The following is a 17,716-nucleotide window of genomic DNA, read 5'->3' on the forward strand; positions in this document are numbered from 1 at the left end:
AGACCTAAGTGAAATGAGGGCGGGAGCCTTGGGGGCATCTACGGGAAGCTTCCTTCCGCTCAGCACGCCAAGCAGTGGTGCAAAGGCCCCGCCAGGGTGGGACTCGGATGGTCCCAGACTAACAAGAAGATCAGGGCTGGAGTGGAAGGAGACAGTGAGTGAGAGGGAGATAGGTGCGGGGAAGGAAGTGGCATCCAACCCCACAGGGCTTTCTGGGCCATGGAAAGGACTTTGGCTTCCACTCTGAATGTAAGGGAAGTCTACAGAGGGTTTGAGCAGAAAGGGGTGACCTGACTTTGGTTTTAACAGGATAACAGACAGCAGGGGCAAAGGGCAGGCAGCAGGGACGCTGTTAGAAAGCCATTGTAATCTCCAAGCAGAAGATGACAGTGGCTGGATTGTGGATATATTTAGACGGCATAGCTGACGAGATTTGCTGACAGATTGGATTCGGGATGTGTTCCAGTTATCTATTACTATACAACAAACCACCCCCGATCCTTGGTGGCTTAAAACGACCATAGGCATTTATTTTGCTTATGAATCTGCAAAATGTGGGCAGGACTCAGTGAGGAAGGCTCCTCTCTGCACCACATGACGTCAACAGGACGGCCTGGGAAGCTGCGGAGCCACTTGCAGGGTGAGTCTCACATGGCTGGTGGGTGCAGGCTGATGGCTGCAACTAGGGCTTGGCCTGGCCCATCTACCCGAGGTCTCAGCCCCTCCTCATGTGGGCCTCTCCCAGGGCTCGCGGGTTCCAAGGGCAAACATCTCAGGAATCCAAGGCAAAACCTGCAGGGCTTCTTACCATCTAGCCTCGGAAATCCCAGAACATCACTTCCTACTGCCTTCTATTGGTCAAGTGAGTCACCAGGGCTAGCCCCGATCAACGGGAGAGGAATTAGACCCCACCATCTCTCAGCGGGGAGAACAAAGAACTTATGGCCATCATTACTCTGCCACACAGTGTGAAAGAGGTGAGGCGAGGGTGACTCCAGGATTCTTGGCCTGAGCCACTTACGTCCTGGTGTATGCCACTAGTGAGGCAACTGCTTCTCGCTCACCTTACCCTCCAGAGGCCGAGCTGTGGGCCTTGTCCAAGCCCCCTCCCTCACAGGTCTTATTTCTTCCTGTCAAATAAAGGGTCTGCATGGGAAGACAGTTGTCCCTTCCAGCCCTGGGACACTAGCCACAGGGCGGGGAGCAGCTTCCTTATGGGGTCCAAGAGACGAATGTCCCCTCCTCCCAGGAGCTACTCTTAGAACCTCGGGCGGGAGGCCTGAGACAGGGCTGGGGTGGCTGGCTGGGAGGCACTACAGAGCAGGGGCCTGGCCTGCAGCCCTTCCCCTCGGCATCCTGCCTCTGCCTCTGGGCCAGAGCCACCCATGTGTCCTACCCACACTCAGGAAAAAGGTGGACAGGCCCTGCCCGTGAATGCCAGGTTCTGGTTTCCAAGCCTTTATCTCTCAGGGCATGGCCAGGGATCAGGAGACCCAGAGGCAATCAGCTGATCACCTGTCCACTGTGGCCCCACTCTGAGCCAGGCAGCCTGGGTGGGGGCCTCTGACATGCTTTTCCTGACGCAGAAGAGGGCCCGGAGAGGGGCTGCTGCCCATGGCTATGAGCACACGGCTCCACCCAGCCTGGCCCATCACCCTGCACACACACCTGAGATGGCTGAAAGGTGTATGTCTCCCTCCTGCAGGCAAGAATAGCAGAATATGGACTCCCCACCCTGAAGAAAAGACTCTAGCACAAACTCTCATGTGCCCATGAATGTCCTGGGGTGTGTCCTTAAAATACTGAAGCTGAATCAAAGGTTCTGTGTTTCCACCCAGTCCCCAGGTGATGCCAACGCTTCTGGGCCACAGGGCAAGGGGCTGGTCTAGCCAGACCTGCGGCTTCCCAGGTGGACACCCCAGGAGACTGCAACACAGCCAGCCTGGCTAGAGGGACCATTGTCCAGCCCCTCATCTCACAGATGAGATGGACAGCAGCTGTGGCACGCCAAGCACCTACAATGCCACCATACCAGCTGGGCTCTGGAGCGAGAACACACAGGTGGATGGGCTCTGTGACCTTGGGCAAGTTCCTTTGTCTCTCTGGGTCTCTTTGCTCATCTGCAAAATGGAAAGAAGCCTGGAAAGCGGGAGAGAAGGATGGGTCGGGAGAAAGGGGAGTAGAGGGATGGGGAAGAATATTGTGCAGGTGACCTGGGGGGGAGCACTGAAAAGGAGAGGTGAAGGGAGGAGGGGCAGAAAGAGAAGGCAGGGGAAGAGGGGGCAGGGCGAAGAGAGGCAGTCAGGGAACCTTGAATAGAAGGGCACTCAGCCAGAGTCATAACTGTGGGATGGTGGGAGAAGGAGAAAGTGAGGAAGAGTCTGGGGCTGGGGACCGGGACAGCCTGGGTGTCATGGAGGAGGTGGGCAGCGAGGGTGGGCCCGAGGGGGATGCAGTGCTCTCCCTTCGTCCCAGGCTCTCAGGTGCCAGGGAGAAATGAGATTCTAGCTGCAACCCTTCTGGGAAACATCCTGCCTTTTCATTTATGGGGAATAAGTAGAAAAATGACTGGAGGAGGTGCCACCACATTATTATTATTATTATTATTATTATTATTTATTTATTTATTTTGGGCAATTGCAGCAAAAATGTCTCCACTGGGAGTGTAAAGCCCATCAGGATGGTACACAATGGCCGGCCACCTTCAGTAGGCTCAGCACCTGCAAGCCTTCCTCCACGGGGCCATATTTAACCAGGGGTCCCTGCGGCCCAGACATGCCTGCAGTCCTGCAATGAGTTGCAGAGTGGAGGTAAAACACTCACCACCAGGCATCTCTCTGGCAAGCCTGGCCCTGGTTCCAGCCAGCTCCACAACACAGCCCCGAGAAGGGACACTGAGGCACAGGAGCTTCTCCACCCCTTTCTGGACCACCAGACCCACTCATTTGTACTGGCTTTTCCCACCCATTCAGGGGCTTCCTGAGACCAGAGTTGACCTTGGGCCTCCTTGAAGAAAAGAGAAATGGCTCTCTGTGCCTTCCTATAACCCACACCCCCAGTGAAATCGTTCTCTTTTGATTTTTGTCCAAAACAGTTCTTTGTTGTCTAAGACTAGGAGGGGACAGAGAGGAGAGGCTGGTGGCAGTGGGAGGGGGACAGGGGTCCTTGTAGGAAACAGAGGAATTATGTCAATATGCTGCCAAGGGTAGAGGCTGTCATCACGGGCCTTTACAAGGCGCTGTGGCAGTGAGCGTGCAGTGTTACACAAGGTGTAATTCGTAAGGGCCCAAAGCCGGCAGTGCCTGCGGAGCTCAGCCCAGGGGCTGGGGTGGCCCATGCCCTCCTCCAAAGAGCAGCAGCCCCTGCCACCAGCCTCTCCTCTCTGTCCCCTCCTAGTCTTACTGTACCTTGACATGGAGTGCCCGCCCCTCCCGAGCAGTTGTGACTTTACTCATTTCTCAAGGCCCGGCACAGATGCCACCTCCTCTCCAGAGCCTACTCTGAGCCTTCCAGCCTAGGTCTCCCACCTTCCCTGCGCTGCCCAAAGCCAGCTCAGAAACGACATCCTGTCCTTCAAGAAACCCACCGTGCCCTGTGGTTGGCCTGGCTTCTTTCTCCAAACACACTGGGAGTTCCTTAAGGGCAGAGCGGCCCTTGTCCTGGCTCCTGTGAAGAGCCTTTGGCAACTCCCTCTTCCTGTTTCACAGGAGGAGCCTCACGACTCAGCGCTTCCGCACCCAGCCTCCTGGCCCTAAGCACGGAGAGCCGCTGTCTCATTCCCCTTCACGGCCCTTAGCCCCCCTGGCTTTACACATTTTAGCTCTTTTTTGGTTTATTGTCTATTTCTCCTGACTAGAATGTAAACTCCGTCAGGGTGACTGTTTTTGTGTGTTTTCTTCTCTGCTGTATCCCCAGCATCCGGAACGGTGCCCAGCACAGAGTAGGTGCTTAGTAAATGTTTGTTACACCCAGCTCTTTACAGAGTGAATTATGCAGTAGAATTTTTTCTTGCCTTGATCCACACACACGCAGCAACCGAGGAGAGGTGATTTGTTCTGCACTGGAAAGCGCGGGGGAGAAGGGAGGTCTTTCATACCACTCTGAGGTCTCGCCCCTTTTCCTAGAAAATCTGGAAACTGGTAGCCTCTCTCCATAGAATTCTCTTTATCCAGAGCATAAGCCCTCAGAGAGCTCCAAGAACAAATATTTTTTTGCTCACATCTCTTTTGGAAAACATTCAGAGAACACCCTGCCTTTTTGAGAGGAGAGAAGTACAGTGACTCCCACAGTGTCACCACTCAGCAAGTCAGTGGCCCGGCCAGAGCCACCCCCGGCGCCAGGCCAGGGCACTGGCCATTCCCACACTGGCTCTCTCTGCCACCCACTGAGGCTGAGAGAGGCAAAAGACCAGGAAAGGGGCTGACTTTGGAGTTTTGATCCAAAACTGGGGCTGGGGCTCTGGGGAAGGCCCCAGGCCCAGGAGGCTCTGCACAAATAGAGCTGGTTCTCAGGCTGGAAACCAGACCAGCTGGGCCAGCGCTCTCACCTGGAGCCTTGTGAGAGCACTGCCTCCTGGGCCCCGAGCATGGGGTTGAGTAGGAATCTGCATTCCTGACACACGCTCATGCTGCCGGGAGGAGGACCAGCTTTGAGAACCACTGGCTTAGAGAAAACACCCCCAGCTCTTCCTAGGCTCACATTGGGGAACTGGACTGGGAATTAGGCTGTGTGAGGGGCCTTTGCTTTTTATTTATCTGCTTAGGCATTGTTATGAACATTTAAAGACCTGTAGAGATTATTTCTTATTAAAACTTATTTTCAAAGTTTTAAAAGAAAACGAACAATTCATGCATGGTGTGAATGGCAATTATCTATTCAACCTAACAAGCATTTATTATGTGCCTACTGTGTGCAGGCCAAAATTTTAAATGAATAAGAGGCAGTCCCCATTGTGTAGACACAGAGCCGTGAGGGGGAGTGAGACAGATAAAACAGCATTAATAGAAAGGAGGAGGAACCATGCTAGAGGTGTTTACAGATACAATGGGGACACAGGTGGCAATTCATTCCACCTGAAGAGTCAGGAAAAGCAGCCAGAGGAAAGGTAACATTTTCACTCAGACTTGAAGGACCCCAGCCAAGGAGAACAGCATGAACATAACCTAGAGAAGGCAGGATCTGCATTTTTAAGGAACTGGACCAAAAGCCTGGGGTGCTGGGTGGCCTCAGATATGGGGGTTGGAAGACACTGGAGGTGGGCCAGAAAAAGCAGGTGGCAGGCAGGTGCTGAAAGTCCGTAAGTGGCTGTGACTTCACAGAAAGCTCTCAAAGTCCTGAAGCAGAAAGAGGAGCCGTCAGGCATTCAGAAACAAGGCTGAGGGTGAATGGGCTGGCAGGAGGAGGAGAAGAGAGGCTGGAGACCGGGGAGAAAGCAGGTGCGGACATCCCGGAGAGGGATGATGGGGTCCCGGGTTGGGGACAGTAGAGCAGCAGCACTGGGGACAGATATTGTTGACTCCTGGCCTGAGGGAAGAGGAGGGAGAGGGAGGGGTTGATATGTCCTGAAGTTCCCAGCTCAGCCACAGGGATGTGCCAGCTCCAGGACCTGTATCATGTGGACCTGCCCTATTTCCCCAGCCACAGTTGGTTTGTCCATGTCCAGGCACCTGATCCAATTAGGTGGCGAATCTGGGGATGAGGGGGGCAGCACTGAGATTCTGCCAGAGACCCGCTCTAGAGGATTCTTTGCAAAATATGTATAACTAAGGCCTCAGCCTTGATACCTGCACCCTCTTGTTCCCAGCACGGGACTGGGGACTCAGCCTGGTAGTCAGAGGAAAGGAGGGCAGAAAGGGCTGGTGCAATCCAGGAAGACCTCCTAGAGAAGACAGCTGGATTTGGATAGGCAGAAGGAAAAGCAGAAGCCATGCAGGAGCACAGGAACACGCAGGCCCTCAAAGTCCATCTCTTCCTCTCCAGCCCTCTTGGGGGAGGAGCCCCAGTGCAGCCCACCACCTCTGGAAAGGGGCTCCAACTCCCTCTTCCTCACCTCTCTAGCCTGGGGTCCCAAGAGTAGCTCTGGTAGGGAGTGTGTGGCCTCTCAGCAGATGGGGAAATGAGCCCAGGGAGAGCAGTATCTTAGTTCGTTGTGTGTTGCTATAACAGAATACCACAGACAGGGTAATTGATAAGCAATAAAAGTTTATATGGTTCACTGTTCTAGAGGGCAAGAAGTCCAATATCAAGGTGCTGGCATCTGGTGAGGGCCTCCATGCTGTGTCATCCATGGCCAAAGATGGAAGGGCAAGAGGGCACAAGAGAGCAAGGGTAAGAGGGGGCTGAACCGGCCTTTCTAACAAGCCCACTCCCGAAATAACTAACCCACTCCTTCGATAATTACATTAATCCATTCGCGCGGGTGGAGCCTTCATGGCCTCAGCTCCTCTTAAAGGTCCCGCCTTTCAACACTGCTGCATCAGGGATTAAGTTTCCAACACATGACCTGTGGGGGACATATTCAACCCACAGCAGGCAGCAACTCACCTCAGGTCACACAGCCAGTTAGTGGTCCTGCAGGACCCCAAATTCAGGCCTCTTTCTCCTGGGGAGGTAGCCAGGCTGGGCAGACCTCCATGTGGCAAAATCTCCCAACCTGTATGGGACACAGAGGACTGGCCCAGAAATGCTGACTTGGAGCCCCATGTAGACTTCCGTGGGCACTGAGTCTGAGAAGCCCTGCACGCCTGGTGCACCCACTCCTAGAAACTCCTTCAGCTCCAGCCTGGGGTGGGGGTCAGGAGGTTAGCAGCACCATAGTCTCACAACCTCAGACAAATGCCTTCCTGCTCCCACTTCCAGCTGCCTCCCATCTGGCCTGGGGGTGGGTGGTGGGGTTTGCTAAACCCTCCTTCCAGAGTGCCAGCCATAAGCTGCCCGCCACATGGGGAAGGGAGGGAAAGCGGAGAGAAAAGAGGCTCTGGTTGGCCAGCCCAGGTGCCTGTAGACCGCTCCTTGGTGGTAGGCAGCCACTGCTGTGTCACAGTGGAAGTCATAGCAGTGACAGGGACCTAGTCTGATCCACTGAGATGCAAATGGATGGCAGCATGCTGCAGCAGAAGAGGACACAGATGCCCCGGCAACTGGAGTCTCCCCGGGTCAGGACCAAGCCCACTCAGGGCCTGGGTGACAGCAGGAAACTCCAGTTCCTCTGTTTCTTGCCTTGCTCTGTACCAATTCTCCCTCCCTCCACACACTCCATCCTTTCTTTTCTTTTCCTCCCGTCTCTCTCACACCTCCCTCCGTTCCCCTGCTTCCCTGCCCCTCCCTCCTCCTCCATGGTTGTTATTCCTCTGGGTTGAGCATTGCCCTCCCCTGTGTCCTCTTTGTAAATCTCCCAGGGAAGTCCTCAGGTTGTTTCAGTGACTTCCCTGGAAGGACACAAATGAGAACACAAAATGTGGGATGAGGAACATCTCCCTCCATTCTCTCATTTGGCCTCTTGAGCCCTGCCTTGGGACTGCAATGACAGGAGAAGAAGCCAGAAAAAACAAAGGGGAGTCTGGGAAGCGGAGAAAGCGCCAGCACCTGCCCACAGGGAGGAGTGGGGATGGGCAGGGAAAAACTGGGCCGACCCCAAATTTCAACCCCGGAAGTGCCCAGAGCTCCACTCTGGCAGGGGCAGGGACCTGGGAGAGCCATCTTCCTCCACATCCCTGGATCTCCCTCGAGCCTGAAGAATATGTGTCACCTGCCTAATGAGGCACAGCAGGTGGAATGGGGGGTTACAAAGTGTCAATGAAGCCATTCCCCACCATGCACAGCAACCAGATGTGGCAGGTCTGCAGCAGGAACTGGCCCACGATCCCTGTCACCCCACCGTCCCCCTCCTGGGGAGCCTGAGGCCACTGCTGTTCATTCCCCAAGGGGTGTTCTCAGCCAGCACACCCAGCCCCAGCTGGCTCGAGAACTGTCAAATGTCTCCTACATCGCACACCAGCTGAACGCGGCCTGCAGCCTGAACGTACTGTCCCACACACTTGCACTGCCATTTTTCAGATGTCTAAAGATGCTCTTGTGATTAATAAAACACAAATGCATCCAAAATGTTGCTGAACCCGTAATGGATTTTTGTCATTGTGAATTTCCTACACAGTGACTGGTACTGAAAGCTCAGTTGAAAGTTTTTATTTTCAAAGTGATGCTGGGTTTTATTCTTTTTTGGTTTTCTTTTTAACTTTTTTATTCTGGAGAATTTAAACACACACATGCACACATACAAGCAGAGAGACTTGGGGAGCCCCAGATACCCCTTCCCTAGCATCAGCAGCCCTCAGCTCCTGGCCGGCCTCATTGCATCTACATCCCAGCCACGTCCCCTGCCTAGTTATTTTGAAGCAAACCCCGGACACCGTATCATTTCCTATTTCAATCTTTTACTATAGATCACTAAAAGATAAAGACTTTCTTTTTAAACAGAATCAAAACACCATTATCGCACTTAAAGAAAAAAGCTTAATGGTAATTCTTCCACATCCAGTCAGTGTTCAAAGCAGTTAAGACTTTTTTGTCAACCATGGATCTTCACGCTTGAAAAGGTGGGATCCACTGGCCTGTGTGTCCCTCTCGTTTGGTCATAACTGTGCCTGCCTTTTATTCCTCACCCAACCTCCTCCCCATCGTGGCGGGTAAGAACAATCTTGGGCCAGAAACCGAGTCAGAATCCTCTTCCCTTCCAAACCCCCAGCGGAGAAGCGAGTCAGGGCTGCTGCTGTGGTCTCCACAGTGGCTGTACCATAAACACGTGTTCAGTCAAATTGAGTTGCACTCTGATGCTGCAACACAGGTGTAGATCGAAGGCCTCAGCTCAGAGCGTAGTGAAAAGCAGTGGGCATCCCACCCCCAGCAGGAGCGGACACACAGGGACAGGGTCCAGGTCCAGCACAGGGGTGGGGGCATCAGCTTCCCCCTCTAGGTATCCAGAATAGAGCCCACAGCCCCAACTATTCTGCTGAAGGGTCTTGCCTGCCTGACCTCTGTGCCACTCCATCAGGTCCTGTGAAAAGCTGTGCCTAAGCACCCTCCTCTCTGCTCTGCATCTAAATGCCACCTCCTCCAGGGAGCCCTCCTGGAGCCCATCTACCACAAAAGGCCCACGTACCTTTATCCTCTGTGTCCTCTGGACTTTGCCTGGCCCACCCTTTACTGAGGTTGAATCATTTGCTTCCCCTTCGATGTAGCTGTGAGCCCCTGAAGGGCAGGGACAGTACCTAGTCCATCTCCATATCCCCCCATGGAAAGCTCTCAGCAACTGCTTACAGCTGAACAAACAGCAGACCATATTTCTACCTGGAGATGTGCCTTCCTTGCTGAGATATTTCCTTCCTTATTGATTTTCTCTACCCCTTTGATCATTTTCTTCCTTTCTAAGCCAGAGCTTCTCACACACAAATCCATTTATTGTGCAAGCTCTTAGTAAGCACCACTGTGTCCCAGGTGCAGGGGTAGGCAGTCACTCCACTAACAGTGAGGCCGGCAGGGGTGCAATGACGCGAACAGCATCACGCATGTGTAGGTATGTATGGGTGCAGGCGTCTTCTCCAAACCCTCCACACGTGGGTTAGGTCCTGCAACCCCTGGGTTCACATAATCCCAGGCCTGGCTCTCCTTCACCTCCAGGTGTTGGCAACTCAAACCTGAATCAGACAGGTGGTCCCATCCTTGGTGGAGATGACATTTAAGTTGAAGAAAGATTTTCACATCCATGTCTCATTCAATTCTCAGCTCACCCAGGAAGTGAGAGATTGGATGAGACGAACATGCCCAGTCATCAGTAGATGAAAGTGAAACACAGAGAGGTTGTGCTTTGCCCAAGAGGCACACAGCACAGCAGGGATTCAGAGTGCCTGGACCTGAATCCAGCTTCAACACATTTCAGGGTCCATGAAGCCAGCCTCCAGGAGACCCCACGTGCACAATGCTTGGTCTGGTCCCACCCCCAAGCCCTTTGTCATCACCCGGAAAACTCCTTCCTCCCTGTGTCTGGTGCTAAGAGAGTTGGGAGGGGCCTCCAAAGCCCCCAGCATGGCCTACCCCCTTCGTTACATTAATATTACAGTTGAGGTAACCGAGTCAAGATGGGAAAACGCCTCAGCATGGATTGAGCACCTACCAGACACACCAGGCTCTTGGCATCCATTGTCTATTTAATGCTTACCCAGCCCCAGCAAGGCAGACCTTGACCCCATGATCTACATGAAAAGGGGCTCCAGCCAAGCCAAGCCCCAATATTTTTGCAACCTCACTGGCCAGAAATGGGAACAAACTTCTGTATCAAAGCTGTCAGCACTTCTCTGATTCTTGTGGAAAGATAGCTCTTCTGTTCTGAGAAAAATAATTTAGCAGATTTTTTTGTGTAAAAGTGCAGCTAAACTCTTCTGGACTGGAAAGAGTGGATTTGATGAGAAGCACACGATTTTGGAGGCAATGTGGCCTCTCTCTCTCAGCTCAGCAGAGGTTGGGGATCTGGACCCTGGGTCACAGGGTTAGGGCCAAAGGAACTTTCACTAAAGGTCTAAGTGGCCCCTTGGTATCAGTCCAACCTAAGGTGAGAGCCACCCAGCGGGAGAAGTGTTGGAGAGGTGCCTGTGGAGGCAGGATCAGGGCACCTGCCAGCCAACTTTTCTTTACACTGGCTAAGCCCTAAGTAAAGCTTGTTTAAACCCCAGAGCCTGGTCTTTGCCAGACTTTGCAAATTAAGGGAATTAGGCTATGTCCCAGCTTGGAAGGAAGGGGTTGAGGAGGAAGAAATTGACCTGAAAATGCCCACAGTGAAGAGGTGGCAGGCAGAGACCAGGAACAGCTGTCAGTGGGAGCGAGATGCTGGCAGAGCTGCCACCACGGATTTTGGGAGATGTGCAAGAATTCCTTGGGGATCCCCAGAACTGCTTGGGAGGGAAACCTGGAAAAGACTGGACTTGCCACATGGTGGGAATGGGAGGGGCTCAGAGTATCATCTTGCTGAAAATCGCAGACCCCATAGACTGGAGAAGTCGGACACATCTGAGTCACTACCGATGAGAAAACTGAGGCCCCTGAGGCCAGATGCATTGCCCAGCATCTCCCAAAGCCCCTGCTCTTCTGGCTGGAATAAGAATGCAGCTCTCCTGCCTCAGCCCTGACAGTTCCTCAGGAGAACCAGTTTCCCCCAGGCTGAGCGGCTGGTGGGCCCCGTTCCCTTGGTCACCATCTCTTTGCCTCTCAGAGGCTCCTCTACCTCAAGAAGGCATGGAGTTCTTAGGGTGGCAGCCCGCCCTGACATGTGTGTCTGCCCTCCACCTTGGCTCTGATTGACTTTTTACTTCCTGCCTGTCCAAGCAATAATTAAGATTCCTTTTTCCATAGTAAGCAGCTGCTGTCATCACCACTTCACAGCTCTGCTAATCACATTCCCCTTCTTCTCTTTATCCTGGAGGCAGGTTTCTGACAAGTCCTGTTTCCATTCCCTGCAGAAAAAAAAAGGAAAAGAAAAAGAAAAAAGGAGAAGGATGTTGAAGATAGAGCCTGGGAAGGTGAGGATGGAAGTGGTAGATCTGGGGGTGGCTGGCTTAGAATATGAACAAGTCCAGCTCTGACTTCCAAGGCAAGCTCAACCCGGATGGAACAAAGATCACATTCTGCAGAGAAAGTAGGAGGGACCCTCACGACCCCATGGTACCCAAACTTACCTGTCCCTGGTACCTGAATCTCCTCATTATAGATTTATCCTTTTGAATAGGGCTTGTTAGAAATGCAGATACTCCTGGGCCAGGCACGGTGATTCATGCCTGTAATCCCAGCACTTTGGGAGGCTGAGGCAGGCAGATCACCTGAGGTCAGGAGTTCAAAACCAGCCTGGCCAACATGGTGAAACCCCATCTTCACTAAAAATACAAAAACTAGCCGGGTGTGGTGGCACACACCTGTAGTCCCAGCTGCTCGGGAGACTGAGGCAGAAGAATCACTTGAACCCGGGAGCCGGAGGTTGCAGTGAGCTGAGATTGTGCCAGTGCACTCCAGCCTGGTTGACAGAGCTGGACTCTGTCTCAAAAATGAAAATAAAAAATAAAAATAAAAAATGATACAGATACTCCTGGAGGGAGACTTGTCAAACTCAGAGTGATTTTTGGTGGCGTCTGTGAGGATCCTGTGTGCTTGCCCCCTTCCCCTGCTCTGCAATGGATCACAGTGGGCTGCCCCCGCAAACTACATTTCCCAGGCTCCCTGCCTGCTGGCTTCCTGTCAGGTTAGATCAATAGCAGCCACTGGCTGGAGGCTGGTAGGAGGGAGAAAAGGAGAAGCCCGGGTATTTCTTCCCACTCCTCTGATCTGGGGTGTCTCTGCTAGTGGCTGTTTATTGGCTTCCAGAGTTTGTCCCTCCACAATTCCGGTTCCAGTTCCAGCCTGGAAGGGCCCTGGGTAGCCCCTTCTCTGCGTCCCAGCTCCCGCTGGGCAGCCTGGCTCCTGGGCTGTCCCTATTCCTCCGACCTAGGGTGGAGCAGATTCCTGCCATTAGCAATCTTCGGATCTTTCTTTCCCCATCTCCTGCTCAGCTCCTCCAGCACTTCTGTAATTTTTTTGCATATTATATTCCCTGATTGAACTGCCTGGCAAAGCTCTGTTTTCCTGCTTGGACCGTCACTGATAGAGCTTCTCACCATTAAAATATTCAACACAGAACTGTTGATGCCACCTGGCCTAACACATATCTCTTCCTTCCTCAGTTTTCCCCAGCTCAGTAAATACCACCGCCGTCCACACCACACTCAAGTCAGAAATCTAAACATCACCCTTGATTCTTTCATCACCAAATCTGCTTCCAAGTATATATTCTGAATCTTGGGTTTCCGTCATCACCATCCTCCCTCCCCTGGCCTGCGACTTCCCGACTGGGGTCCCTGCTTCTCATTTCCTCCCACAATCTTCTTTCCACATGGTACCCCGACCCACACCATGTCTTCTCCCCCCAGTCTAACGTCCCTCAGTGGCACCCCCTTCAGACTATCCAGGGTCAATCAGGATGTGTGGCCCCTGTGGAACACCCCCTGCTTCTGGCTATCTTATGAAAAGAAATGAGGGCTCAGAAGTGATGACAGGAGACTGTAGATTTGGAAAAGCCAGGTTATGTGGCAAATCCTAGCTGAAAGGGAGAGAGAGAAAGGATGAGTCCAGCCCCTCTGGCTCTCTCCCTCTGCCCCCAGATGGGAGGAAGGGTGGCTGCTGATGATCAGGGAATGGTAAGTGTCCTCACGTGGCCCTTGGGGCCTTGTGGGATGGCTTCTCCTCCTCCTCCCCACAGCTCATCCACCCACCCCACCACCCCGCCAGGCCCACTCCACACCATGTGGAATGTCAGTTTCTAGAACACAGCCAAACTCTTTCCTGCCTGTACAGTTTCCCGGCAGGGCTGCTCCTGGCAGAGGAGTGGCGCCCATGGCCCTAGCTGCCCATAGTCCTCTTGCTCGTTCCACTGTCCCTGCTGGAGGGAGCAGTAGGGAGGGTGGGAGGGCCAGGTCTTGCTGCAGTTGGCTGTGTGGGGTGACCCTAATCCAGCCTTTGGCCAGTGCGTGTGTGAACTCTCAGTGTTGTCAGGGCAGCTTAGGGCTCTGGCTGCTCCCCTCAAGGGAGCGTCCTCTGGTGCCGGCCATCTTCCCCCAAGGCCTGGGATCTGTGGTTGGGGGGCTTCTCCCAGAGGCAGGGCTTGCCTCACTGGCTGTGGAAACCCTGCCTCTCTGTGTCCCATCTCCCAGACACATCCTCTCCTGCCTCCCCCAACCTCCTTTACCACCAACAGCTGCAGAATTTCAGCCGAGAGCATAAAAGACAGGTGCTTGTCTTTGCCTTTGTTCTTTTAAGAAGAAAAACAATGAGGAGACAAACCCTAGGAAATCAAGTGGGGGAAAAATCCAATCCTGCCGTCTGAGGAAATGTTAAATCAGCGAATTGAGATGCCGACATGAAAGCAGGATGGCCCGTGGAGCCTGTCACACCCGGGCCAGCAGGTGGGTGGTGGTGGGATGGGGCATAGCTGGGGAAGGGGCCTCCAGTGGCACCAGGCTGAGGCCCCAGAGTTCATACCCCGTGGCTCCCCTTTGGCTCTCTCTGGCCCCTGGGCTCTCATAGTCCCTCCCCACCCAGCAGTACAGTGTGATTTAGGGAGAACTCTCTTGCTTCAGCCCCTCCCATCCCCAAATTATACTTAAGTCCCCTGCCCTACCTATCGTGGAGGAGAGCGCTCCCTCCTGGTGGCCTCAGTGAGTTTGGCCTTCTTGGCCCCCCAGGACTGGCCCCTCGGGCTGCACCTCCTGAGAGAAAGTGGCCCTGCTGCCCTCCATACCCCCGAGTGAGTTAGCCCTTGAGGACAGAACTGCATTCCTGTTTCCTGGGCACCCACCGATGCTCAGTGCCCTGGTCAGCACCTTATGACCTTGGACCTGCTGGACACAGGAGGGATCCGAGTGAAGCACACAGGGGCAGTGAGGAAGGGAAAGGTGGCTGGGGTCTGTGAAGAGGGCCCATCGGGGGTAGCCACTCAGTGCTAGGCTGTGGGATGGGGTGTGAAGGAGACCAAACGATACTTGGAGAGGAGAACAGCAACCAGGGAGGCAGCACCAAGATGGAGCGGGGGCAATGGGAGGAAGAGGAGGCCAGGGCCCCCTCCCTGGTACTTGAGCTGGGCCCAGGCCTGAAGAAGGCATGCGGGACCTCAGGGATGACAGCTTGGGGGTGGGCGGGGGAAGGGAAACCCCTCCGTGTGGTTATCGCCATGCCCAGGCTGTTTTGTCCTCTAACGAGCCATGTCCTCCCCATGCAGCATTGGTCCGTGTGGTTCTGTGTGGAGCTGGCCTCTGTGGGAGCCTCCACACACTAAGCCGGCTGGGAGTCTTTTAGGAGTCCTTGGCCCTGTCATCATGAGCTTTTTGGAAAAACACTGGGGGGACAAACTGGACCCCTGTAACAACCTGACAAGGCCAGTGGCTGAGGGGAGGGCTGTACTCGCCATTTCATCGGCCCCTTCCCTTGGGAACTAATAGCAAGCCCCCTCCCAGCGGGAGGCTGAGCCCGCCCACACTCCTCTCTCCAGCTCCCTGAATCTCTTGTTTTCCTGAGTACCCTTGAATGAGGGGTAATCATTCCAGAGACTCAGCAGGTGATGTTTGGTTGCCCTTAGGGAAAAGGGAAATATGTCCAAGTCTATTTGTTTAAATCATTCAGCCCTCCAGGTTTCAAAGCCGCGTGAAGGGTGGCCAGGGCCATCAGCACCACGGACAGCGCACTCGGGCCCAAGAGGCCACCAGGTGCCTGCAGGCTGGAAGCTAGGGAGGAGATGGATTCTAGGCCTAAGAAAACCTCACTCTCGAGGCCCTGAGAGCATGTCCCTTTGACTGCAGCTTGAAGGGACATTGGATAAGGAATGTCACCGCCAGGCCCAGTTGCCTGGTAATCAACCATTCTCAGTGCCCTGCATGGAAAGGCAATTAAGGCAAGAATTAAAAAGCCATCGCATCATTTAAAATCCAATAACATGGCTGGCCTGAAATGTGTCCCCAGTCTCTGGGGAGGGTGGAGGTGGGGTGTGGGAGATGCTGAGGGTAGAGGGATGCGACAGTGAGGGAAGAGAAAGGTAGAAGGGGAGAAGAGGATGGCATGGGCATGGAGGTTCCTGAGGCTGCACACCTTCCCACCACCCAGCTGAAGTCCGCTCACCCACCCCCTCTTAAGAGCCCTTTCTGATGACTCCAGCCTTAAGGATATTCTCTTCTCTGGAGTCCTTCAGAGCTGGCTGCCCGTGCTAAGTGCCGTCTTCTGGTATTCAGCATTGATTCCCGGCTGTTCATCTTTCCTTCTCGAGCAGAACAAGTGCTCCTGCAGGGCTAGGCTGTGCTTACAACGTCCGTGTGCACACCCCCACCCAGTGCCAAGCACAGAGCTCAACACTAGGTAGCAATTATTCACCGCTTACCAGTGGGTCCCTTGCTGTACCTTTTACATACTGCCCTGAACTGAACACAGTCCTACCCCACTCCGCATTACCTCTCTGCAACCCAGCAAGGCCATCCCCCAAATGAAAATAATAAAACTTGTGGTCCTCACAAGTCTGTGTGTTAAATGCAAAGCGAGTAAGGGCATTTCCCCCTTTCATTTCCAGTGTCTAAAAAGGGTTCATGCACATTCCTTCATGTAAAAGCTCTGAATTCACTTCTCCCTCCTAAGAGAGCCAGAGAATTCCTAATCTACTAAGATGATGTTAACCCTTTTCACATCAAATAAAGCCCTCCTGCAGGTAATCTTCCTGTCACAAGCTGACTGCCTTGATGTGACTTGGAAGTGAGTGGGGATACTCCATTCCCTTTCATTTTCCATCCTCCTTGGTAAAACCTGAAAGCGGGAGGATTCAGGTTTGATTGGAGCTGTTCTTGCAATTTATGCCTTCTGTCCCTCGAGGGCTTACACGTGTCTATTTTAAATAAACTCCCCCTTTTTTATCTCCTTTTTACAAAGAACAACTCAAATCTTCTCTGAGGAGAGCTTTACTTTGGGATGGATTTCCGTTCTGACAGTTCAACATTCATGAGGCGGGCCCTGGGTGAATAATGATTAAATGAATGATCTCTGTGATGGAGTCTTGCTTGAGAGCTGGGGATATTCTCTCAAGGTCCTGCAGTGTTTTGGGCTGTAATTTCCTAATAACTTGGTCGCTCTTTCAAGGAAAATCTTATTCTAAGAGGTGGAGAAGGAAGAAAAGGGATGGATGGTGTCAGGGGAGGGAAGGGCGAGCTCTAATGCCCCCTGTCTTCAGAAGTGCCTTGGGCAGTTCTTCCTTGTTTTAGTTCTAGGTAAGAGGAGCTGAGGCTTGCCACTATCTAAACTGCTGTCTCCAAATTCATCCTGCCTGCGTCCTGGACGCTGCAGTGTGAACACAAGACCATGACTCTGGCTCACCCTACTATCCTACCTGAGATTTTGGGACCTGCCCGTTTGGTGCATAGTTAGATGTGGCACACAACAGGCTACAAGGATTAGGAATGGAGGATTGTGGTCATTTATGGTGGCAGATCTGGTCTCTACTTAGCCAGACATCTGTGAAGGGGTTGGGGCCTGAGGTCCCCAGAAAATGGAAGGTGTGACTGGCCCCTTACACCAGACCTGACCAGCAAACAATTTCACACTCAATTCCTGGGTGAACTCACCCTGTTCCACCAGTGTCTCACACTTCCCCAGATCTCACCCAGCCACCCAGCCCTATCCCTGGACGCAAGAGGAAACAGAATCCTCCCCTTTCTCCTGCCACTCCAGAGTGGGCTAGTGGAAGGAGACCCACAGCTGTCAATGGCAGAGGCTGCGTGTGGCCCGCTGTTTCCATTTGTAGCGGCTGGCAGCCCCCAAATCCAAAAGCCATCAGCCCAGCAGATGTGGGGAAGTCAACAACTGAGGTTTGCTGATGCAATAGAAGAGAAAAAATTTGGACAGCTTGTGTCTTCTACCTGAATCCACCCTGGATAAGGCTGACATTTGAAGCAACTTTGGCTCCCATCCTCATGGCACAAAACCTCTACCAAGACTTCTTTCCTTCTTAAGCATGAAAGTGCAAACTTTTCTCAACCACAGACTTCAGACTTCCTTAATCATTTATGAGAATGTGTTAGCTGTCCCTGCCTCCTGTTCTAGTGCCTGGTGCCCT

This window comes from Macaca fascicularis, chromosome 4, assembly GCF_037993035.2.
Source record: "Macaca fascicularis isolate 582-1 chromosome 4, T2T-MFA8v1.1".
Classification (NCBI taxonomy): Eukaryota; Metazoa; Chordata; class Mammalia; order Primates; family Cercopithecidae; genus Macaca; species Macaca fascicularis.